The sequence below is a fragment of the Zonotrichia leucophrys genome, chromosome 3 (assembly GCF_028769735.1).
Source record: "Zonotrichia leucophrys gambelii isolate GWCS_2022_RI chromosome 3, RI_Zleu_2.0, whole genome shotgun sequence".
NCBI lineage: Eukaryota > Metazoa > Chordata > Aves > Passeriformes > Passerellidae > Zonotrichia > Zonotrichia leucophrys.
In genome coordinates this window covers 68,420,294-68,444,639 of record NC_088172.1, presented here as the reverse complement: position 1 = coordinate 68,444,639, position 24,346 = coordinate 68,420,294, and the positions used below count along the sequence as shown (strand labels likewise).

General features: G+C 43.2%; 1 long non-coding RNA gene across 1 annotated transcript; it reads left to right on the top strand.

The window, feature by feature from the left end:
* The first annotated feature begins 908 nt into the window (after positions 1 to 908).
* LOC135445724 (uncharacterized) lies at positions 909 to 21,885 on the top strand. Its single transcript, XR_010439585.1, has 6 exons — positions 909 to 1,012; positions 7,467 to 7,525; positions 7,755 to 7,817; positions 9,357 to 9,549; positions 15,894 to 15,991; positions 16,766 to 21,885. It is a non-coding gene; the product is annotated as an uncharacterized LOC135445724 (long non-coding RNA).
* Positions 21,886 to 24,346: the final 2,461 nt, after the last annotated feature.

The following is a 24,346-nucleotide window of genomic DNA, read 5'->3' as shown; positions in this document are numbered from 1 at the left end:
GTTAACAAGTGCTTGGTGGTCACTTTGACTTGAGAGCTGGGATAAACCTTGTGCTTCCCTGCTTTACCAGGAACACCCGTACTGCCTGCAAGCAGGAAAATATCTCTTGGGGGTTCTGCAATGGTGGGAGGCATATATGCCGTGAGGGAAGAATTTGGAATCCATCCAGTCTGTCTATAGAGCAGTCACTTGTAATCATTGCTAATCCAATGAGAGTAGTAAATAGTTATGGATGCCTGCATAGATTTATTGGTCTGAGGTGATGCCAAGTGGCAGAGATAAAGCAAGGGACAATATTTACCAGAAGTAAATGTTGATGTTTATGGAAAAACTATGTGTATGTTCACATCTACTTCGAATGTTTTTGTGAGAGATACCAGAGAAGTCTCCGTTATGGGTGTATCTTCATAGAGGCAATAAGTTTTTCTCTTAAGCTAATAGTCTAAAGGGATAGATTAAATTCAAGGTTCATTTAAAAATTATTTCTTTTCCCTTGGAAGGTGAATAATATTTTTCCCTTACATTGCTGCAGTCCATCATAATGTTTATATTTGCATGTGTAATTTGATTATCTAGTGCTACTTCAAGCTCAGTATTACTCATTTCAGATGAGTAAAGAACAATTTGAGGTCTGGCTCTTTACACTAAATTATAAATTAAACCCATCAAATAAAATCTTTTCCCCATTAATTTTGACATTACAAATGCCATGGATATCCCTGGGGACAGGGATACTCTTAAACACCCACCTAACTGTTCACAGTGTGGAGGGATAGAATGTAAGAAAATATAGTGAGAAGGTAGTCTCACCCCTGAGGAGCTGCAGCTGTACTACTCACCAAAGATTAGGAACAGGCCTGCCCTTAACAGGATACAGCTGTGTCCAATAAGGAGATGAGTGCTACAAAAGAGTGGGTTAGCTGGGGGAGGAGGTGATGGAGTTTGTTGGTCGGGCTGTGAAGATGGTGGAGTCAGTGCTGTGAGGAGCTGCACATGAGAAATCACTGAGAAGGTATGGGACTTTTGAAATAAGTTGACAACATTGCAGAGTCCTCATTTTATTGGCCATATATGTGCCACAGGCTCTTCTTGTGTTTAACAATTACAAGTGACTCCAGTGAAGACCTTAGTCTTGAGAGTTTTTTTGCAAAAATGCTGACCTGCTTCTCATATTCCAAGACCAAAACTGGTTAAAGGAGAGAAATCTGGGCTGTCCATGCTGTTTGTGTGTGGCTGTTACTCAGGGTCAGTGTTTTCCTGTGCAGTCAGGCAGGGATAGATTTTCATTTGCCCAGGTCTATCTCACAGCAACAGAGAAAGACCTTATAAACATGGGAAAATCTGACACAATAAAGCTAGCAAGGGAAGCTGTCCAGGCTTTTAGAACTAACTATATATGTATGCATTTAAGGAATGTCATATTATGTAGCTGAGACAAAAATCCATTGAAACATATCAGAATTGTGAAGTGAAACATTGGGTTATGGATGGATGCTGTTTCCTGAGTAAATAAACATCCTTTGTGGTTGGCTTTGGCTTATTTTATCTCTTTATTTTTCACTCTCACTATTCGGTAGGGGGTTTTGGGTTCCTTGGACTCTGCAGAGGATCAGTCATTTTCTCCCAGTGGCATTCTCAGCAGCGCATCTTCATCCTTTGTCTATTCACAGCTGACTGGGTGCACTGAAGTGTTCTTATTCTTTTTGTTTCCTAAAATCTTAGTTGTAGAGAGAAAAATCAAAAAAGAGGGCAACTAACTGGGCAGGTCCCTGTAGGGAGCTCAAGGACCTTGCTTTTGTTGAAATTGTTTGGAGCTCCACCTGGTAAGTTAGCCAGATACAAGAGGTCATGGTTAGCTTTTACTGAAATGATAGAAGAGTTTTCTTGGGGCTTGTTTTGGTTTGTGTTTTGTTTCTTTTAGTACAAATCCTGACCAGAGCCAGAACCAAATAACAGTGGTGACATTTGTTTTCCTTTTTCTCCTGTCCTGGGCATAAATTCCCAGTTCTTGTTTCCTTTTTTTTGCATTCTCTGCTTCCCTGGAGTATTGCCCTTCTGCTGCAGACAAGGCCACAACCAGATAAGCTTTCCCCTTTGCACCTGCATTTACTCGCCTGCATTTAGGATGGAAGCAGTGAAGAGCCCTTCACAAGGGCTGTGAGGGTAGGACAGCAACTGCATCTGAACAGCAAGACTCTCTGCACATGAAACAGAGATAATCTTCCCTGTTCCTAATAGCACCTGTCTATCCTGCAAATTAATCTCTGGGAGCTTGAAGATGGGCACCCAGAAAATGAGGTACAGGCAGTGGCAGTGTATGACAAATTTAGATTAGGAGTGATCTTTCACAGCCAGAGCTGGTACTCATGTCTGATCTCATGGGCAGCAAATACTCATTGACATCAGTGGGAGCACAATGGGGGCTCGCCTTGCCCACAGTTACTGTATTAAATGACTTGTAACTCAAAAGGTCTTGGATGAAATTTATTAACCTACACCAAACACATCCGTTTACAGTGATGTTTTGCTCAAGACAAAGCCTGAAGAAGTGATAAGATAATGGAAATCAGAAGAGGCAGAAAAAAAATTAAATCTAGGTGATTTTATTATTGATTTTTTTAGTCTAAATACCTGTGGATAATTTTGTTCCAATTCCACAGAAAAAAATCCCTCTTTGCAAAAGAAATTTCAGATCCCACAGTTTCCAGAAGAAACCATGCACTTGGAAGGTTTTATCACAGAAACTGTGCTCACTGTTGAATAAAGAGAAATTCTCCCTTATTTCTTATCATTAATACGGGTCCCTAGCTGACCTGCTGGCTTTCCTAGTAGTCTGTTGATGGTGCTAGTCAAGAGTATTCTGCAGTCTCCAGGTACGTGCCTGAACTGACATGTTTCTGAAATGGCTTCTTCAAACACTGTTCCATTGCTTTTTCAGTTTGGGAGTTAAAATGGAAAGTGCATTCACTCCTTAATATAGAAAGGAAAATGGGGATTATATATTAAAATATTTAAAGTGGTTAAATTAGCAATCAGCACAAGTGAGTTTGGTCCATTTTTTAAAAGCAGCCCCCCAATAACAGGCAAATTACAGGTCATCCGACTCAGTTCCACTCTCCCTTCTCATTTTGATGAGATTTTGTGGTTCTTCCATTCATTTATGGTAATGCATCAAATTATGCTTTAAGAAAGTTAGAAATGAAGACAAGAGATGCTGCTTGTTTGAAAGTATTTTGCATAATGCAATGACTTTTAAGTTTGGGTAATGCCAAAGATTGATAATGCGGTCTAGAAGAAAATAAAATGCTGACATCCTCCGCAAGCTTTTCATCTGTAGATAAATATCTTTGCTGCCACTGATATATGCATCTTTGTCCAGCTGTGTACTGTAGTACAGAGCCATCATTTTATTCTTTAGACAGCCAAAATTCTGAATTGTATTGGCCAGCAATTTGTTATACTTAGTGGCCTGATAGAGATTTCTTAATGTTATGTGGACATACCAGAGCAAAGAGATAATGTGATAATCAAAATCAACATGTATAGGAGTACTTACCATGCAGTATTTTCCTAGCCTGAAACTAGCTAATCCTTCATACATGTATATTGGTAATAACAGAGATATGCTTACATAACTGCAAATGGAAACCCTGCAAGGACTGTACTGCACCTTGCAAATGATGTTTTCTCCAAAACCAGTTGTTTAGAAAAATCATTAATTAATTAACTTGTGCTTCCATGAACAAAGGGCAATTCAATTATTATTTTCCCTTGTCTTCTCTGATGTTTTGTTTGCAGGCCTGTTTGTTGTGATATTCATTCTTCTAACTGTATTTGTAAGTATATTACCATATCCTCTACCTGACAAGTCATCTATAATACACCATTCAGAGAAATGGTGGATAAAGGAGTCTGGGAAAGAGTGTGTTTCTCTTATTTGCTGGGCCTGCTAGTCAGGTGCCAGGACAAAAAGGGAGATTTCACTATTTACTTCCCTGGTTCTTGTCTGCTTATAGATATTCTGAAAGCACAGGCAGAAGTGCCACTGAGGCAGTGCAAAGTCCTGTGGGGCACTAGGACTGAACCCATCCATCCCATGTAAAACATGGCCCCAAATGCCTTGGGTCAGCTTTTCAGGGGGGCAGGGAGCTAACAGCTCAGCAGGAGCAATGGTCCATAGCAGTGTCACACTGTCCAGGTGTGGTCTGTAGGCACAAATTCTGTCACTCCCCACCCTGACCCCCTAAACAAGAGACCCAGCTAAGTAGGTTAGGAGGCTGGTGATCAGCATCCATGGATTTTGGGTGACCAACATGCAAGCACTGCTGGTGAAAAAATGCTGCAGTATCCTGAGGTCAAGCACTGACCTAGAATGAAGCTGGAATAAGCTGGAGGTCGGGATGTGCCATGGTAGGAGGCCAAAGCACGTGTCATTGTTTAAAAGCAAGCATTGTTTGTGGTAGCTCATAAATATTATACTTGTCGTCTTTCCCCCTCCTGGTAGACCTAGATACTAGGCAGGTTTAACTCCATTTTAAATCTGCTATGCCTATGACTGAAATCATAATATTTATGCAGGGTAGTTTTTCAAGAAGCTTAGTGAATGTGAAAACAAGTTCCTGGGTTTTCCCCTTTCATGGAAGCAAGCTGAAGGTCAGATTTACAACATCTCAAGCTACATTCTGTGCTCATTTACACAGCTGTAATCTTGAGTTATGCCACTGAGGACAAGCAATTGCTCCAGACTTACAGGATATAACTGACAGCAGAATTTAGCTTGGGGTTGCCAAACTTGACAGAAAAGGAGCTGCAAGGGTGGAATTTGGTGCTCGTGAAGTAGCTTGTATATATTCAAGGAATGTATGAGCCTAAAGATTTATTAGTAGTGTTTCAGAGCATTATTGAAATTAGACCTAATTATCTGTGTAATTTGCTGGAACCAGCATTTTAGCATTTTTGATCAAGTATATGCCATTAATTTAAAAAAGAGATGTACCAGGCTGCTCTCAAAAAGCAGAATTAAAAAATATAAAATTAAAAAGAAAGCCCATCATTTCTAAATAGCGTGTTTAGAAAATTTCAAAGGTTGTTGTTGGTTGAGTCCTTCTCCCCGCTTTGCATAACAGTCCATTTGCAGTCTAATTGTATGGAAAAAAGTTCACGTCGCCCCTGAAGGTTATTCCAGCAAGCAGAGAAAAGAATTCTCTCCTTGTTCCCAGACTAGCTCTGCCATCCCTCTCCCTCTTGTCCTTGCTCCAGCTCCATTATGCCACTTGGAAATGGTGCTGGCTGTCTCTGGATGAAGGAGCAGAAGGCAGAGCTGTGAGCAACAACCAACCTGCTCTGTTGCAATGAGAGAAGTGCAAGGCTCCTGTTCAGACCTGTACCCCGTTCTCTCTGTCCAGGCATGATCCTCAGCTACTGCTTGGTTTGAAAGTATCATTTCCATGCCTAAGCCTCTGTTTCTGCTGTGGCTTCTTGCCAGCCTTCTGGTGCTCATGGTCACCTGAGATCCTGGCAAAGAGGAGTGTTCTTGTGATGAAAAAAGCAGCCATGCAAAGGTGCAGTGCACCTTGCTTTTCTGCTGGTTTCTTTATGGAGAAGATCCTTTGCTAGTCTCTTTGTCATGCATTTAATAGCAACAATTGTGCTTATTTTTTTCTGAAAGTGTGCTTGGAGGATACCACCAGAGTTGTGTACAAATAGCTTGAAGCTTACATGAACACTAAAGTTGAAAGCAAGAAGAAAAAGAAAATACAGCCAGGTTATTAGCCATCATGTTTTGCCAAACCTCTGCTCAAAGAAGCCTTTGGTTTGGAACAGATGCTGAGTGGTGCTTTTTTTGTGGTGAGCACTTCTCTAGCTCAGATTTTCACTTCCTTTTTTTTCCTTTTCTTTTTTTACCTTCTTAACCCCTGCCTCCATGTAGGTCTCCAGCAGCATAAAAGTTGTCAGCACGTCATTTTGGGAGGCAAGCAGTAAATGTGAAGAGGGGGATGCTCTTGTTGAAATCTTCTACACACTGGCTCAAATGGTGGAGAAGCATCAGCTCAGACTTTCCCAGTAAATGATTAACTTTTGTTTGCACAGAGGAGAGAGCCACAGTAAGAATGCAATTAATTACACTGGCAGCCCAGCCAGGCCAGCAGTCAGCAGTGCTCTCGCTCGCAGCTCCTGGCTCTGCAGGTCTGATTTGAGAGTAACTAATTAAACACAGGTGCAGGCTAGCAGACTTGTTGAATTAATGCAGTGTCTTCTTTTTGGTGTTCCCAGGCATTTGTAGCTCACAAAAATAGAGCAGGCACTTGGTGCTACAAATAATAATAGAGTGCTGATGATGGAGGTAATTAATCCTTTATTACTGTGGTGTGATAGGCTGCTGCTAGGGCTGTCATTCAAGTGCTTCTTATGCAAAAACATGTCTCAGAGGTGAAAGAACATGGAGTAGGAGATAGAGGAGTGTTCTAATGGACTTAATTGTGTTATGGGCACAGATAGATCTTCAGGGTTTTGGCAACATTGTCAAAACCTGGTAGTCAAAACTCAATACCAAAATTCACTGCACTATATTCTGGGTTCTACCTTTGACTCACCAGGGCACTTTTAGCAGGCAGCAGCTCAAAATAAAAATTCAGTCTCATTCAAATGATACACAACCATGAAAGAGAAATGCAAGGCAAATAACTGTAGCTCACTGTGCCCTTTCTTTTCTCTTTTATTGCTTCCTGAAGATCCTCAGTTGGCCATTGTCATTAACAGGCTACTGACTCCAGCGGCCCTAGGTTTAACCCCAGTATTGCTCTTTGTGATGGTGCAGGGGGTGATTGTCTTGCTTTAAGGGAGACTGGCTTTGGGTGGAGGTAATGCAGATGTCCAAGGAGCTGCAAAAAGAGCAAACACTGTTTAGAGTTATTTATTTCCAATAACAAATGCTGTTCCCCTTACTAGTTCAAATCAAGCTTCAGGACTCAAGTACCTTTTTTTGGCTAAAATTAAGGGTAAACTGTGAAAATGTTATCAGACTTCTCTCTCTCTATTGTCTTTTACTTGTTTGTAATACCCCTTCTTCCCAGACACAGGAATTTTGGGATTTTATGAGATGTCAAGAAGGAAACAACCTTCTGTGTTAGTTGCCCCAAGGAGTGCCAAACACTAAGATGCTTCAGTCTCACCAAGGGAAAACCCCAAAACACAATGTATGCGTTTACTTTAAAGACAAGGAGTGATTTCATGTTCTGGTTCTTTGTGATGAAAATGGTCCAATGCTATTAGAAATGTTTATAGTGGGAAAATAATGCCAAGTCTAATAAATGATCAGATAGGACAGACCATGTTTTATTCAGTGTGGGAACCAAACACTGCCATATTGTACAGATTTGCTGATCTGGAAGAATTGTTCTTGCCTTACAGAATGCAGCTCAAAAGCCGAGCACATGAATATGACAGTTTTCTCTTTTTTAATGCAGAGAGTTTTAAGACAGAAACATTGCCTGAAGAGTTTTCCAAGGGATTCTGATCAACTTACGTAAGTTCAGGAAATCAGCAACAATTTGTTGTCCTTCCATATTTTCCAGTGGCTTTTGTTTTTCTTGCATCACAATTCTTATCCCATTGGAGACAAATAGTGTTCAAGTATTTGGATGAGAACTAATATTCTGCCACAAATTTTAATGCTAACTCCATGGTAAGGTAAATAGCTGAGAGCAGTTCTTAGAGCAAGGATAGTTTCTAATTCTTTTCTTCCTCTTTGCTAGTTACTTGTGGCCCGGTGGGAAATTTACATGGTGGAGTGTTTGCCCTCACAGGGGACATAAAAGGTTTGTAAAAACACTTTTCTATGACCATGTGTATTTTTCAACAGCACGAAACATTGCTGACCTTCTCCTGGCTGTGGGTCCTGATGGGAGAGAGCTGGGGAAAGTGAGGCCCTAAGTTACTGCTCAGCTCACAGAAAACTGGAGTGTGTGTGTGCATAACCAACCATGGGTTGTGTCTGCAGCAAGCATGAATTTTTGTTTTCTGAACTCCATGCTCTGAAATTTCCAGGAGCTGCTCTTTGCTGCTGACAGTTGCTATAGGGCTGATGGCAGCAGTGAGGTGGCTTTTGTTCATGTCTTCTTGTCTTTATTAATTTCCAGTGTGTCATTTCAGCTGAAAATATGCAGTTGCTCTTAATGTTCAACAAAAAACATGGTGTTGGCTAGGTGGTTATTTATGTCACAGTAAATATTTGATGAGGAGCTGTGTTATTTTTAGCCACAATCACAACATATTATTGAAATTTATCGGCCTAAAATGGGCATCTAACACATGATCGTTTGTTACCTTTACAGTTTCCTGAGGGTTTTTTCCATTTTCCTTCATAATTTGAACGGAAAAGGGGGCGATTCACAGTGTTGGTACAGATTGTTGCACACAAGCTGCAGAGTGGGGGCAAACACCAAGCCCCAAATGGCAGGAGCCATGCTGATGGGGAATGCTGCAGCCACTGGAGCAATAAACCCACGAGGGCTGTGCAAATACGTGAATGTACAAATGGATCTCAAAGCTGTGATTTCCATATTCCGGCAATCGCTGCCGTAGGAGTGCATGACTGACAGCACAAAGGACTTAGATTTACTGCAGAGAGATGTAAATTGATAAGCCAGTAGACAGCCATCATTCTTCCTTTATTCTCTCTCTGTATCCCATGTCTTTCTCTGCTGGCATAATCAAAGCTGACACAGTGCATTCTATACCAAGTTATATTTTTCGTAATTATAAGACAGTACATGAGATCTGAAGTTGTTATTCAGGAAACGGCACAAAGCTGACTGAAATACAGGTTTTCAGATTGATCCTCTGATAATATTGTTTTTCACATAGATTCTGGATACTCAGACTCTACATCTATGTCTTTAAGCTGTCTGGGTGCTTTAAGAAGGGATAAGTACAGGAGAAAAAAAAATACAGGGAGCTTTTCCTTTTGTTCAGAGGGAAAAATATACAAAGCGTGAGATACTGGCTTTCTTTCTCCTCGTCAGCAGCTGAATCTGAAGCATTTTGCCACATTGTTTCTAAAAAGGTTTGTAGGTAGCTGACTTTGGGGGAAGAGTTAGAAGAATTCGAGAAACAAATATAGAAAGATCACCCATACAGACCTAGATGAGCAGTCAGCCTTCCCCTCAGCTGACTGACTGGAGTGGCACACCTCTCATGTCTTGAGGCCAAAGGGTCTTTTTCCACTGATTCATCTCATTAGGCTCAGCTGCCTCTGACTTGAATTGCAATGTTTTTAGATCTAAAAAGAACAGAGTATGAGATATAATGGAGTTGTTATAATACAGATGCATTTGGAAATCTCATTTTTTCCTTAGGTCTGAAAAAGCGTGGTAAAATCTGAACGCCAATATTGCAGCCCTTTGACCTCACATGTGTACAGCTGAAAATTCAGATCCCATCTGGACCCAGGAAATGTGTGACTTGAAAGAAGGCAAATGAATGAAGCCTTCCTTGCTCTGGAGCTCAAGCAGAGAGGTTCTGCAGATCACCTGGGAAAATCCCAGTGCTGTGAGTAATCTTCCACATAGTTTCATTTTTAAATTCTCAGGTATTTTAATTGATTTAATGAAAATAGCAAGGATAAAGGAAAAAAATGATTTTTACTTAGAACAGATTGAAACTAGTAGAAAAAATGGGATTATCTCACTTGGTATTATTACTCTTCATTGAAAAGCTGTTGTCTCTTTCAATGTCAGACTTTTTTGCACTTTCAGAAATAAACTGAGAAGCCTATAGCTATACTTCATGGATGTTTATGTGCAGGCCTTGTCTGCTCATTGGCTTCAGACTCATGATATCTCAAGTCTTGTTTTGCCTCACTGATCTACATGCACAATGACCATAAGGTAGAAAGCAAGGTCTTTCTCTCCTTTTCATCTTTAATGCAGGAAACTTCTCAATCCCAGTAGCTCCTCTGCTTAAATATAGTTAACAGGTAGTTTTAAACTGGCAATTTTTTTTTTTTCTTGGAGCAATTAACTCAGCTGCCAGAACTGGGAGCTGCTTCTGTAGTTGATGGAAAAAGATGCTTCTGATGGGAGGTTCAGATCTTAATTGTCCTTTGGAAGCACCTGGTCCTTGATGCAGATGGTACGTGATTTCAGCATCTCAATTTTAAGTGCTTCTAATTAAGCAGGATGGATCTAGAGCTCTTCATGCTGCTGGAAACTTGCTGGGGACGTGTGAGGAAAAGCATTGCTGGCCATGCACTCCTGTCAAAGGCAGTTCCTTGTCTTAGGGCAACTCAGGGAATTACAAAAGAGGAAAGAAGTCCAAATATTTTTGGCTTTAGCTAGTGAATAAGACAGCTTATTCTAACTAATAACTTAAGTGAGAGTGGTTGTCTGAAGTCTCCTAAAGATGAACCCCAGGATACTCCCATCAGTCTGACTACTGTTTAAACCTTTCCCTTGCATGTATTGATTGATGCATTATTGCTCATGGCAGGAAGGACTTTTCACCAGAAGCCATCTTCTGGGAGGGTTATAAGGAGTATATTGGAAAAGAATTGAAATTTCTCTGTAATTTGTGCAGTGGACACATAGCTCTGTAAGAGCTGCCCAATTGGACACTGCCAAATGATTTTACATAGGTCACTGAAAAAATCTTTGGAGTAGCTATGCCAAATTGCTACAAGCACAGATTAGTTTCAAACATAGAAAGAATAAACGCAAAATCTTATTACTAATTTCCTAGGCCATCCAATTCACAGGCATCTATACTAAAAATGTTTTTACTGGAATATTTTCTTAACAGGGTCATTATGTCTCCTTCAAGGTAATTCTTAAAGAAAGGGTTTACTTCTCCTCACTTTTTCATGTCTGTGTCTCTGGCAGGAGTAGGCCTTTGGGAGCATCTTAGGAGTGCAAGTGTAAGAAACCAGAATGCCTGCTGCATGTTTGTTGCTGCATATTCCTTCAGAACTTGCTTTTGAAATGCATATTGGTTACAAAATAAACCCGAATGAGCCATTATACTCTGGTGTGTAATTATGTATTTAGGACACATACTACACACAACTTTAAAAGAAATCTGTATGGAAACAAATTGCATTACATTTGCAAATAGCTGAAGGTAGTTGAGCAGCAACACCTCAAGCCTTTCAAAATACTGAAGTAATTTACACCATTTTCTAAAGTAATTATCTCCCTAGCATCAGATTCCTGTTGCTTCAATGCCTTTGCTGCAGAGGAGCTGCAGAGGTCTCAGTATAGCATAAAAGACCTGGTCTTGGCTGTCTAACAGCCAAGTTAGTCTAACACTAAATCTTGATATAGATTTAGTGCTTCTGCTGATGTACCATGGCAGAGCAGGACTGCTGGCCCTCCGGAGGGAACGCTACCTGGGCTTGAACACTCCATGCTGAGAGTGGAGACATGTGCCAAGCAGAGAGCCACCCCTGGGGCAAGGGTGAACCCCAGCTTCCTGTCTCCCCAAAGTTCAGTGAGAAGCAGAGATTTAAGTCTTGGTTGAACAATTCTGTGATTAAGTGGAGTGATGAATTTACTTTTGTGGCCAGCCTTGAGGATGGGGAACCCTCTGGCTTATTTCAGGGTTTTGAACTGCCACTAGAGCAAGACAGTGCATCTCCCCATCTTTGACAGTGCTGTACCACTTATTTTTCCTCTTTAACTGGTGCTTGGCAAAGTACCTGCCTCTCAGGGGGCCAATCCTTGGAAATAGCCATGTGGAACAGGAATGGCAGCAGGCACCCGTGAAGAAGCTGTGTGCCTGCCTGGGCCGATGATATGGAACAGCATCAAGCGTGCTTCCCTGCCTTGAGACAGCAGCTCCGGCATTAAATCTACAGAATGCCTTTCTGTGCACAGTGCAGCTGGAAATGTTAAGAGTCACGCTTATTAGCACTGGCACATATAAGGCAGAGCTGCAGTAAATGAGTTAAGCGTCCTGAGGACTTGAGGACTGGGGTGTTGCTTTTCCTTTTCTGGAGCTGAGCACTCGAGAGACTTTCATTAAACCTGGGACTTGGCAGATCCTCATGCTGATTCTGCCACTTATTTGTTGTTCGGCCTCGGGCTAGTCACTTAACCTCTTGCCGCCCTAATTTCCCCATCTGGAAAATTATATTTACTTACCTCTCCTGGGGATTGCACGGGGCTTAATGAATGCCCCTGAGGTATTCGAAGATCCTCAGATCTGAGATGATACAGGACTGCAAAAGATTCACTGCATGTGCAAGGAGGAGGGGATGTGTGCCCAGGCGGGAGAGCCTGCCTGCACTCCTGGCCTGGAACCAAGCCTGAAAATCTAATCAGCAGGGGAGGATCTACTCCCTGTTTTAGATTAAACCCCCTTCCTTGTGGCCTTTTCAGATTTGCTGCTTGAAGGAGGAGGCAAGTGAGTGAATGGGGAGGAGGGCAGCTGAGGTTAACTGCTTTCCCCTGTTGGTCCCCTGGATCTTTTTGTCATTGCAATAACAGCTGGATCTCCCAGGAAGGTAATGATCTTCCTGCGTACTCCATCTTGCTGCAGGCTATTAGAGAAGCCAGGCAGCCCTGTTGCTGCCCATTTCTTTAGCAGGAAAAAATGAACCTCTGACCAAAAAAAAAAAGGTCCTCCATATAATTAAGCAGCATTAGAATGAGGCCTGTGCCTTTGCTGATGAACTTCAGTGAAAGCAGATGGTCACAATGGTATTAAAAACTAAAGACTTCAGTCAAGCTTTTAATTGAAAACAATTGGACCCTGCTGGATGGTAATTACCTTGGCTGCTTGCAAATAATATCACAGCACTGCTACCTATGAAGGAAGAATGAAGACTGAGTTAATAAGAACTGCTTAATCTGCATACAATAAACAAGGAGCATCCAAAACTATTTTCTCTGGTAGCTTCTTCCCTGCAAGAGGCTTTTAAGTGCTTAGCAGTGTGAAAAGGAACACGGAGTGGTAGAAATTGAAACGTGTGAAATGTTTGCTGGGTCTATAAAATAACTTGAAGACCCCATCTTCCCTCATCTCCCTCCTTTTCTTAACAGCTGAAATTCCAGATGCATCTGAGAAAAACAGCAAAATATAATAAAGTGGAAAAGCCCTAGATTATCCAGCATTCCTCCTCTTCTGAATGGCAACAGTAATGAGAGGCTGTGTTTATCTTGTTTTATCCACTTCTTCCCTTGCCTGATCGACTGGAAGGCTGGGGCCTTCTAAACACCCAGAGTGTTTTTCACTGTGCTCTTAATTGGATTTTAACGATCATTAACTTAGTATGCCTCAGTGTCTAACAAAGCCAACATAGTATGTGGCATATTTTGCCCCCCTGACCATTTTCTCATTTCTCTGTTTAGTGCTGGGATCAGATGAGAGTTAGAGGGCTAGACCACCTAAAAGGGTCCCGAGTCCTAATGTGCTACACATTTGTTGACACAACGTGACATTAATACAGCTTTACGATGTCTTCCCTGCTGTGGAAAGGGACCTGTGTGGTTGTGGGTGTGCAGGTGGAAAAAACAGTCCCAGTGTTGTCTCTTTTAAACACAGGTCCTAGATGTGTATAGAATGAATCAAATCTTGTCACCTTCCATGTAAACACTATTTTTCATGTGGCTGTTCTCTTGGGTGTCACTTTTTGTTCCCCTGTGAGCAGGTAAGATGCCTTGCTGCCCCAGCAGACCTCAGAAAGCAGCAGCTACTGCAATTTTGCAAAATTAATGAGTAGCTGTGAACTGCTAGTAAAAGTGATGCAATGATTTTCCATAACATATCATTTTAGAAGCAGTGACTTGAACTGCTTTTTCTTTTCCTATCCAAATATTTGTCTTTTCAAGGCACCAGCCAAGAGTTTGTCTTGTCTTGTCTGGCAGTATGATGAAATGAACTTTTCCAGTGTGTTTTGTCTGGATTTGATGATTTTATGCCTGGAGTTCAACTTTCATTCACTTAATGCACCAGGATTAAACAGAGAGTGAGGTCCTGAACCGTGGAAGTCAGAAGTTGTTTTCACAGTGTCTTTGGTATGATTTTGCTAATTTCTATGCAACCAAAATATGCTTAAAGCTTTATTGCTGTAATGCCTTGGAAATTGCTTGCTGACCCAGTCACAAGACACAGGTGTGTTCCACAGAATCATTAAAACTGATGGTTTTAGCTCCTGCACTGCCATCTAAGTTGAGGCATTCCCATTTGTGCTTAGGGCTTACCCTTGGTCTTTCCTCTGCTGCTGGACAGCTGGAGAACAGATCTGCAGCTGATGGGATGTCCTGCTCTGTCTCCTGGCTCTTCTGTTCAAGCTGGTGGCAGGGTCTGAGCAGAATTTTGCTCACAATATTGTCCCTTGTCCTTTATCAAAGAATTTGGGACAAATTTGAAAGATCTTTCAAAAGTGTCTTATGCTAGTGGCTGTGGTGATTTTATCAATTTTACCTACTTTTAACTCTACAGAGTTTTACTTTCAACTCTACAGAGTACAATCTCTCTGTAATTACTGCTTGCAGCTTAAGGGAGCTGGTGTGGACAATACTATTTTAAAGGCATAAGCTCTATTGATCTAAAGTATTCTGAGTGATAAACAGCTGCTCAGGTTGATTAAAGCTGAAGGGAAGCTGAAGCATTTAATCAATCTCCAAAGCTGCTCCAAGTATATTACAAAGCAATTGTGATTATTGCTATTATATGACAAGCTATATCATAATAAAGAAAGAGGGATCATTTTTCTTGGAAGCATTTAGAGGTGTTGTGGTGCCTCTTCTCAGCCTGCCTCATGCTGTCACCTCTGAAGCTTGGCTAAGTGACAGAGCATGCCACTCAAGCAGACTAATCTTGAAGGTAAAATACAAGAGCAGGGCCTTTCAGCTCCCCAGAGCCTTCTCTTCCCTGTGTCTATCTGTGGCGGACAGCAAGTGCTTGGGGAAGAAAAACAAGAAAGAAGGCAAGTGTACAGTACTGCTGGCCACATTGTAACTGCCTCTGATCCTGCATCCTGCTTGGCTTGGGATCTTCTGGACTGTGGGATATGTTTGTGCCTGTCTAAAAGTCCTGAAGGCATCTTTCCTTTATTGCTTTTTTTAATCACTTCTTGAGCCTTTCTTTGGACAGCCTTAGGCTTCACACCATCCCACGGTGGTGCATCACACAGTGCTCTGACGTGGTTTTGTAAAATGGTACTTTTTTCTCTTTTTCAGCTTTCAGCCTGATGTTTTCTGTTAGTGCCTTCTTACTCTTGTGTTAAGAAAAGCAATGGATAGTAGTTATCTGTTAACCTTTTCTATTTCATAGACACAGAGCTCTGTCTTATCCGGTTCTGTTGTCTCCCTCTTTTCCAAGGCTGACATAGTCTCCTTTTATTGGAAGGTGACTTATTCCTCTCACGTCTGTATCTGCTGCTCTTCTCATTTTGCTGCATGCTCTTCAAAAGGGTGTAACCAGGATTTCATATGTTACTTTAAGTTGTGGGTTTTTCTAAGGTTATTACTTCTTTCTTTTTCAGGTGCTCTGTGATCTGTACTTATTACATAAAACATACGCGTCATGCAATATTGAGGACGTGGATATAAGATTTCTGAAAACTAACGTGCAACGTGAAATAATCTTAGGTTTAAGATCCATCTTATGTTGCCTTTAGAATGTAAAAATGGATAGTATATGAACAGAATAGGACTCTTCCCCATAGAAAATATAATATGAAAACAAATAAATAGATAAGTTTATTAAGATTAATAAATAAATAGACAAATTAATAGGTAAATTTATTAAACTTTGTCCTTGCTGTAATTGCAACAAAGAAATCATAGTACTTTAGCCTGGAAAGGATAGCATTTACAAAGGCTAACTTCTCCAGAGGGTGTCTTGTGTCAGTCCTCTCACTGCGTTCTTTAATCTTTCTCCACCAAAACCAGTCAAATTGTCTCAAAACCAGGAAGGCCATGCTGTCTGAAGGGACCTGTGAAGATTTGTTGTTGGGAGCCTCTGCTTTTGCTGAAAGCACCCCATACAGGCAAGCCAGACCCCCTTGGCTTAGCAGGCAGACACAAGATGTCTCTTCTTCTGTTTCTTTATTATGATATCTCTTTTGAAACTTTGAAACATTTGAAGCCACTCATGACCTTCATGTGAAACCTTATGCATGGTCCTGGTGTGCTGGAGGCTGAGCCTGGTGCAGTTATCTTTGTTGCATAAGATTTTTATTGCAACAACTGTTAAACCTTCTTTATGGTGGTTTCACATGAGAGTCACAAGTCTTCTGGGAAACTTCTCCTGAGTTTCACTTTATAGTGGTATGAGAGTCTTGTGAGTCTTGTGAATGTAGGTTTTTAGGTGAGAGTTTAGACCAGTAAATAAAATTTTAATTGGGAGATCTTGAGGCCCTCTGTGGATGGATTGTTTGCCCTGTGAGAGGAGGTGTTGGGTGCTGGGCCTGTTCAGCTGGGGGAAGAGAGAGCTGCAGGTGAGCCTAAGAGCAGCTCAGGTCCTTGGCTTAGCTTGGCTAGGACCAGTTCCAGTGTGATGAATGGGTTGGACAGCTGGAACTACAGACTGAGCTGTCAGAGGTATCCCACTGGAAAGTGGGCCATAGCAATCTATTGGCAGTAGCCCTCCTTTCCTCAGGATTAAATTTGAGGAGCATTTCCTTTGCTCTCCTGTGTTAATTTAGTGGTGCCAGCGTGGTACAGCTACATGGCAAATCAACAGGGAACCAGTTCAAGTTAAAGATAATCCTTCTTTTTTGTTCAGTTGTTTTAACCAGTTTTAAAATTGATTCCTCCCACAGCTCCATGAAAATTCATCTTTGTGCCACTGAGGCACAGGGCAACAGTAGGAACAGCCTTCAGGGAATGCTTCACCTGGCACTGAGTTCCAAAGAGGCATTTTTCAGACTGTGGCTTTACAGTCAGTTTTTAAGAGCCTCCTGGAAATATCTCCCAATCCCATGGCTCCACACATTGCCAGCTGAAGATGACCGCTTGTGAAACTGGACTTCAAGCCAAGTCTGTGGCAAAAATAGACTGCAAAAACAATGAATCACAGCTCAGCACTGCTGCACAATACTACACTAATGCTGTTCTGCCATTTTTTTGGGCTGCAATCTCACCATCTGTTAATTGGCCCCATGGCACATTGCTGCAGGGTGCTGAGATTCATTGCAGGCCTACAGGATGATTGGTGTCTCCTGAGCTGCTCAGGACGGGGCCTCTCTGCTTTTCAGGTCCTGCTGCTGTTTACATCAAGTGCCCTGAGACTGGGTATCCCAGCTGCCATCCTCCACCTGACTGCCTCAGCCTCATTGCTATTTTATGACCAGAGATTGTGTCTGAGCAGAAGGATGTGAGTGCATCGCTTGCCTTTGAGAAAATCAGTTTGTGCCAAGGAGGACAGGATTTTTAGACACTGCAACTGTCAGTTAACATCACCTGGAAACCAAGTGTGATGCTTTGAGTGGGGTGGGGCTGATCTTGCACCCCAACACTCAGCCTTGGCATTGCTTACACCAGGATCAGAATAATTCCTGGCCAAGCTAAGACCCGTTTCTGTTTATGTTCCTTTCTAAAACTTTCTAAAACTAATCTCTTTTTTCTCCACTGCACATATTTTCACATTTGTGCTAATGAAAGTGCTGGATTGTTCTAGGGGATCACATGGAAAATATCTGTGAGCTTTGGCCATCTCTCTGAAACACTACAGTCGATTTGGTGTTTGCTTTGGCATGTTGCTGTGAAAGATTGTAGAGTGCTTGTGTTTATAGGCATACAGGGAAAGCAGGCTCCTGCTCATTGTGCCTTTGTGAGGCTGCCAGACTGTCTGGCCCCATCTATTCTACTGTAAGTGAAAAGAGCCTCGCGAGTGCTCGCTGTGTGCTTGGACCAGGCTCTGCTAGGTACTATGCTTGCTTGGAGGCCATTCTGTCAGCTTGAAAAATATCTTTCTGCCTGAATAGTGTTTACTCCCTGTTGTTACAAGTAACGTGTAAGATTGCTTGTCAGTGAAGAAAATTTTCCTTCTCCCCTTTGTTTCTTCTGTGTACTGGGCAGCTTTGCATGTAGTGCATTTTGGTGGCCCTCCTGTAGCAGGCAGCCAGCTGTCCTTTGAGAGCAAGAGAGGATTTTCATACAGAATAATGTGTGAAAATTGGTGGTATGATGCAGCCCTGGTTGAAAGATTTGGACAGTGCCCTTGAGGAAGGACTTTCCTCGTGTAGCCCGCTGCCTTCTGAAGGAAGATAAGACACAGATTTACAGGTGGAAGGCTTTTCTGTCCAAGTGAGATTTCTCTGCTTAGTGTAGAGAGATATTGCCCAGCTGAAAGCTCCTACAGCACCCTTTGAGAAGATGAAGGATGACTCCAGCAACCCCTCTATTAATTTTCCTGTCTACAAGAAAGCTTCTTCTAAAATTTAATGATATCTGTGAGCTCCTGCTGAAAAGTCATGGGCCGCAGGACCTGGAATTGACTAGTAATTATAAAGTGCTTTGATATTAAACTTGGAGTCTGAATAGCAGTTTGCAGAATTCAGATCTCCTTTCCTTTTTTATGTGACAACAAATATTTATCTCAGATTTCCTTCTCTGGAAGGAACATGTGGAAAACAAATGTGCATTGATGGGAATTGCTAGGTACCTGGCCCCAACCTGTAGCCCAGCAATCATTAAGTCCTGTCTGTAACTGCACTGAGTATTTGGAGGAAGAAGCAAATACTGCTGCAATGGATGATTGCAACTAAACTGCAAACACACCTGCCCACTGCTTCCCAGAGAGCTCTGTCAGCTTTTGTTTCAAGCAGTGGCTCTGTTAATTTCAGCAGGGGAGGTACAGTAGCTGATGCTTAACAATTAATATTTTTTGTTTTCTTTCAACTGTCACGCTTTGCCAGCCAGTTCTGCTTTACAAAATCTGTAAGTAGGGAAGATAGGTGTTTTCTTTTGTACAATGGACATCAAGGAATTAAAGGATTCAGGAATTAATGAATAATGCAGGCTGTTTTTACAACAAATATTCACTCTGCTACGTACACACTGATACTGGGCTCAGACATTTTGGTATCAGCAACAGAGCCAAACCCCCAGGAGCCAAAGGTAAATACACTTTTATTCAGTGTCAGCCACCAATCTCTTTCCAACTTTCAGGACTTTTGTCAATGAGGGACTTGTGCTTGAGAATCTGGCCTGTTAGCTTGCAGTAAAAATAGATAGGACCAGGCACATTGCCTGCACAAAGCTCCCCTGTGAGACTGTGCAGCCCAGCCAGCCTTGTTCCTCCTCCTGCTGCTCTTCATGTTGCTCCTGTGAATCAACAGTGCTGCATGTGCTCAGGCCGATAGACTCAGACACTTGGCTTCTCACTAAAGCAGCTGAACTACCTGAGGCAGGAATAGCAGGAGCCTTCTCAAGAAAACCAGTCAGTGACCTTCTCTGTCTTGGCCTGATGGTTTGGAGGGATATTCATGACATTGTGGAGATTGAAGAAAGCCTAGGAATTTGCAGTTGCCCGGTAGCCTATGTCAGATTCTCTTAGTCCTGCCAGTGTGAGACCTTTCAGGAGGGATTTTCCCTGGTGTAACTTTTTAGTTTTTTGGTTGTGGGGTTTGCCTGATATTTGGAAATACTGAAAGCAAACTCTAAGAAGGCTTGCTTTGCCAAGAAAGCACCTTACCAAAGCTCTGCCTAGTACAAATAGATCAATCCTCCAGCTCAAGGGCTGTTTCATACTCTGTGCCTCAAAGCATTGACCACCCTAACATCAACAGCCAGCAGGCCCCTAGATTTCTCTAGTACCAGGATTAAACATTTGTTTCCACTTCTCAAACCACTGTGTCTGAGGGTTCAAAACACTGCTGTGCCTGCTTGCATGCCCCCTGCCAGGGCATGGGCACATGCTTCTGCAAAACCTGTCAGAGGTAAGCTGCTGCTGAGAGCTACACAGCACTGAGTGCAGCCCTGTGCATTTGAGAAGATAAATGAATCCAGAGGAAGAGGCGTCTGCTGTGCTGCTGCTATTTCAATGGGAAAGTGGAACCCTGAAATGCTCTGTTCTACTTCAGTAGCTCTAAGAGGAGCCTTTCTCCAGAGGTCTCTGGCACCCAGACTAACTGAAATAACTCCAAAGGGCTCTTCTAAACCTAGTTCTTCCCCCACGTTTTCAGGGGTTTTTTTCTTTTTTTTTCCCTTCTGTCTACACCCTCTCTTGAACAAAAAGCTTTAAAACTCTTTTTTTAGAAAGGATTCAAATGTGGTTTGGATGAAGTTAATGTGAAGTCAAGGTTGATTGCTCATCCCCCTGAAACCACCAGCAGTGACTGAGTGCCGGTGAGTGTGAGAAGGGAGCTCAAACATAGCTGGGAAACTTGTGAGCAAGTTGAACAAAGGGTGGGCTGGAGGCTGGGGATCTCTGCTCCCCCTCCCCCGTGTGACTTTCTCAGCTCACGCCGAACCCTTTGATCACTGTCCAGCACGGGGTTGTGTGGCAGCCTGGGCTGGGGCCAGCAATGTATACATGGGTGGAGGCTGCTGTAATCTTCACATGCCCTTGATCCACCCTGTACCCTTATTTCCACAAACACTGTCGCGTATCACAGTGGGGTGCATCACTGCCTGTGCTCCTTCAGCTAAAACACGGGACTGCCCCTGCCAAGCACAGCTCCCTTTTCCAGAAATCTCTCTGATAGCAACAATTTGAAAAGTGCGCTTGTGTTTTGTAACCATGACTCTATTTTTGCCAAGCACATTTGTATTTGAGACTGAAATACAACGCTGTGAGTACAGTAGTGCTATTCAGCACACAGAGTTCGTGTCTTTCAGAAGTGGCTGCTCTGGGAGAGCTGCACAGGCGAGCATGGCTACCTTGGGAAGGTGCTGCTCATGAAGAGAGCACTGCCAGAATCTTTCCTCTGGAAGTACATTCTCCAGACCACCTGCTTTAGGGCAGTATTTTAGCTCCATATTGCTCTAATAAGGATTTTAGTACTGCGCTCAGTGGCAATTAAGAACTCTTGAGTCCAAGATAAGTTCTTACAGATGTGCTACCATTATCATTCATGCTTAAATGTTGACATAGTAACCTGCAAAATGAGCTGAAGCTCTTGAAGAAAAAGGCTAATTGTCTCTAAGGTAGAGTGGATGGGAATCAGTGATGGAGATGCAAGCTGTGGTCCCCTGTGCTTTTCAGTTGTATTTGTTTGTGGCCATTCACCATCAGAAAGTGGAAAGAGGGACCTGGTTTCTCCTGTCTGGCTCTGCCACTGTGTCTTTGGGTAAGTTGCCTTCAGCACAGTGGTACAAGTAGACTTTAGGTGTTTGAAGAGCACCAGCAACATGTGGCATGCCAGATTTTAAAATAAACTCTGTTTTCTATTAAAACCTACCACAAAACAGATATGGATTCCACTCCTCTGCATTATTTCCTATTTATTTTGGGATGGCCAGAGGACCCTAAAGGAATTGAACCATTCCCTAGCAAGATCTCTGGCTAATTCCTGCAGTATGTATGGCCCTCTTGTAATGTGACACCAGTTTTTCCCAGATGGTAGATCCACTGCTCCTAGAAGGTCACACTAAGGATGTTGCAACCCTGCAATTACTTTTCTAGTGCAAATGCTGAAACTGGTTGAAGAATATTGGGAAATCTAGCTCGTCTCTCTTCAGCTCTCCCCTCCCCCCAAATCACTTCAAAGGTCAATGAAATGCAGTTTTGCTCAGACAGAGGAGAAACCTTGTTGTGGCGTCTCCTCATTCCTCCACATTTCAGCACAACAGGACCAAACCAATACACAGGCAATTGCATGGAGCATGAGACTGTGAAACTGCCATGAGCCTGCCAGTTGTGCAGCTCAGAGTCCATGTGGAGTCACAAAGAGGGATCAGGATGTGTAGGGGCAATTGCCCAGGGCTTGGGCATGAGTAGTGGGCATGTTGTGTGATGGTGATGCAGAAAAGCAGGTCTGACTTGGGGACCCGTGGGACTCCTGCCCCTCCTGTCCACTGCTCACAGGGAAGCTGTAGCCAGGTGAGCTCAGCCCCTGCTATGGGACAGGAGGGGGTGCTGCTCTGCTGTTTCAGAGCATCCCCTATCCTGCTACTCTGGTGTAGTTACTGAGGTAAAAATCCTGTGTTGTAGACAGAGTATTTGCTGCTCAACCAGGGAATCATCGATCCCTTTGTATCGGGTGGAAGATGCAGCTGAAGAAGCCTGGGGTACCTTTATGCCTACTTGCTTATTACTGTATCCACACTGGGAACTGTGGTGCTGCATTAGGACAGAGGACAAATTTCCAGGGCTGCTTCCCTCTACTGTGCCTTGGAGCTTGATGTCACCCCAGGAGCAGCTCCCAGATTGCTCTGCAGCATCCATCAGCCCCAAAGATCTGGATGAGGATGTGGCCCTTACCCTGGGCCTGGACTGCAAGTCAGCCCTGAGGTGAGATGCAGTGATGAGCAAGGATTGAGGGAAAAATGAATCTGGTTTAGGAAAGCTACCTGTCTTTAAGATTATTTTGAATGTTCTCATTTTTTATGCAGTATTTTAGAACGTTTCAGCTGCTCCCATTTGGAATTCAATTCCTCTCCCTTTTAATCAATAGCAGGCCTTAACAAAACAATATCTCACAGGAGACACAAGCACACGGTGCTGAACAAAGCAAAAGAGCCACTGGCTTACAGCAACAATTGCTGCTACACAATGGGTTTTCAAAGCTCAGTATATATTTTGTCCCTACTGGGAAAACTATAACAAGACTGAATTAGTGGCTAGGCTTGCCAAAGGGAGAAATTAAAGTGTGATGACTTGTCGGACACCTTGAAGTACCTTTATTTATTTCGGGGGAGAGGACAGCATGGGGAAATAAGACGCCTATTAGGGAAAATTATTTTCTGTGGCTTTCCAAAGTGTATAGCAGATTGGCACACCTAAGGGCTTGATCCAGGTCAGGGATCAGGAGTACCTTCTGGTGGTTCTTGAGAGGAGCTGACAAGTGTGGGGATGCTGCCCACAGATCTGGGGATGGGCAGGGATGGGTGTAGGAGTGTGGCTTTCAAGGACAGAATGGTCTGGGAGTCCCTTCTCCTTTCCAGGGGAGGCTTGGGGTTGGTTTGCAGGTGGCTGTTTGGTGAGGCAGAGAGAAGAGGGAGATACTATGTGAGAGCAAAGCAAATTCCCTTCCCTGTACGTGGCCGGTCACCCCTGAGCTTGCAAACTTGGCTTCTCATCTGTGGATCTTGACAGCTCCTTGCTCTGGCACTAATGGGTTTCAAGAGCTCCCAGTGAGCTGTAATCACCTTGGTTCAGGGCTCAGCTTGCACCTTTACAAGCACCTTCACCCCTTGCTGTTAACCTGTGGTCTCCTCTATTCGGCAGCTGAGCTTGTAAATTCATGTAACCAAATAGCTGTGCTGTTAACTGCCTGCACGAAAGTGAACAACACATCCATCTTCCAGTGCCCAGCCAGCAGCCTAATGACACTGCTCACCGTGCTTGTGGGCAGCCTTTCAGACATAACTAACTCTGGCACTGTAAAAACAATTGTTTCAGTGCTCACACAGGCCACATGGCTCCTCTGGGCAGAGGAGGGAGGTTGTGCAGGCAGAAGGCTTCCCACGGACTGTCCCTGTGCACCAGTGCCCTGTGCCATCGTCATCACATTCCACGGTCTGACGGCTGGCTGGGGAGAGCTTCACCCTGCTGGTAAATTGTGCCTCACGCCCAGAGCAGCAGCCTGCTTGCAGTGGTTTTATTTTCGATTGTGATTGATGTTTGACGAGTCTTTTTTAAAAGGCAGGCCTCAGTTTTGCTGTCTGTAACCTGAGTGCAATTCTCTAAAGTAAAGTGCCAGCAGGAGGACAGCTGCTAATGAAACACTGAATGGTGCTGAGGTTTTCTGCCCTCTCTGCCTCTTGCTGAAGTCCGTGGCTTCAATCCTTCAGTCTTGAGATTGATCTTGTCACGAAGATTGTCTGAATGCAGCCCTGGCTTCTTATGAGCGAGTGTGGGGGAGGCTGGGCTGCAAGTTCACCCTTGGCTAGAGACCCCACAGAGGAGCTCAGCTGGGGTCACCACTGAGGAGACTAGGTGTGGCTGCTTCCATGGATGCTCGTGTCACTAGTGGTTATTGGAGGAGAAACAGCGCAGCTTTCTGTCTGCAAGTACATGAGACCTGCCATCAGCAGCGATCTGACATGTTACCTTCCTCGCCCCAAAGCAATCACGAGCAATCAAAGTTGGGAGCACACAAGCTGACAGGGGTTGAATGGTCATTGCTTTTCTTTATTTGTTGCCTCCTTACCTGGTGCAACAGGCACTCCAAGAGAATTTCTTAATTACTTGGGCTCTGTTCTGGGCAACACATAGGCACTGCCAATGGGCACTG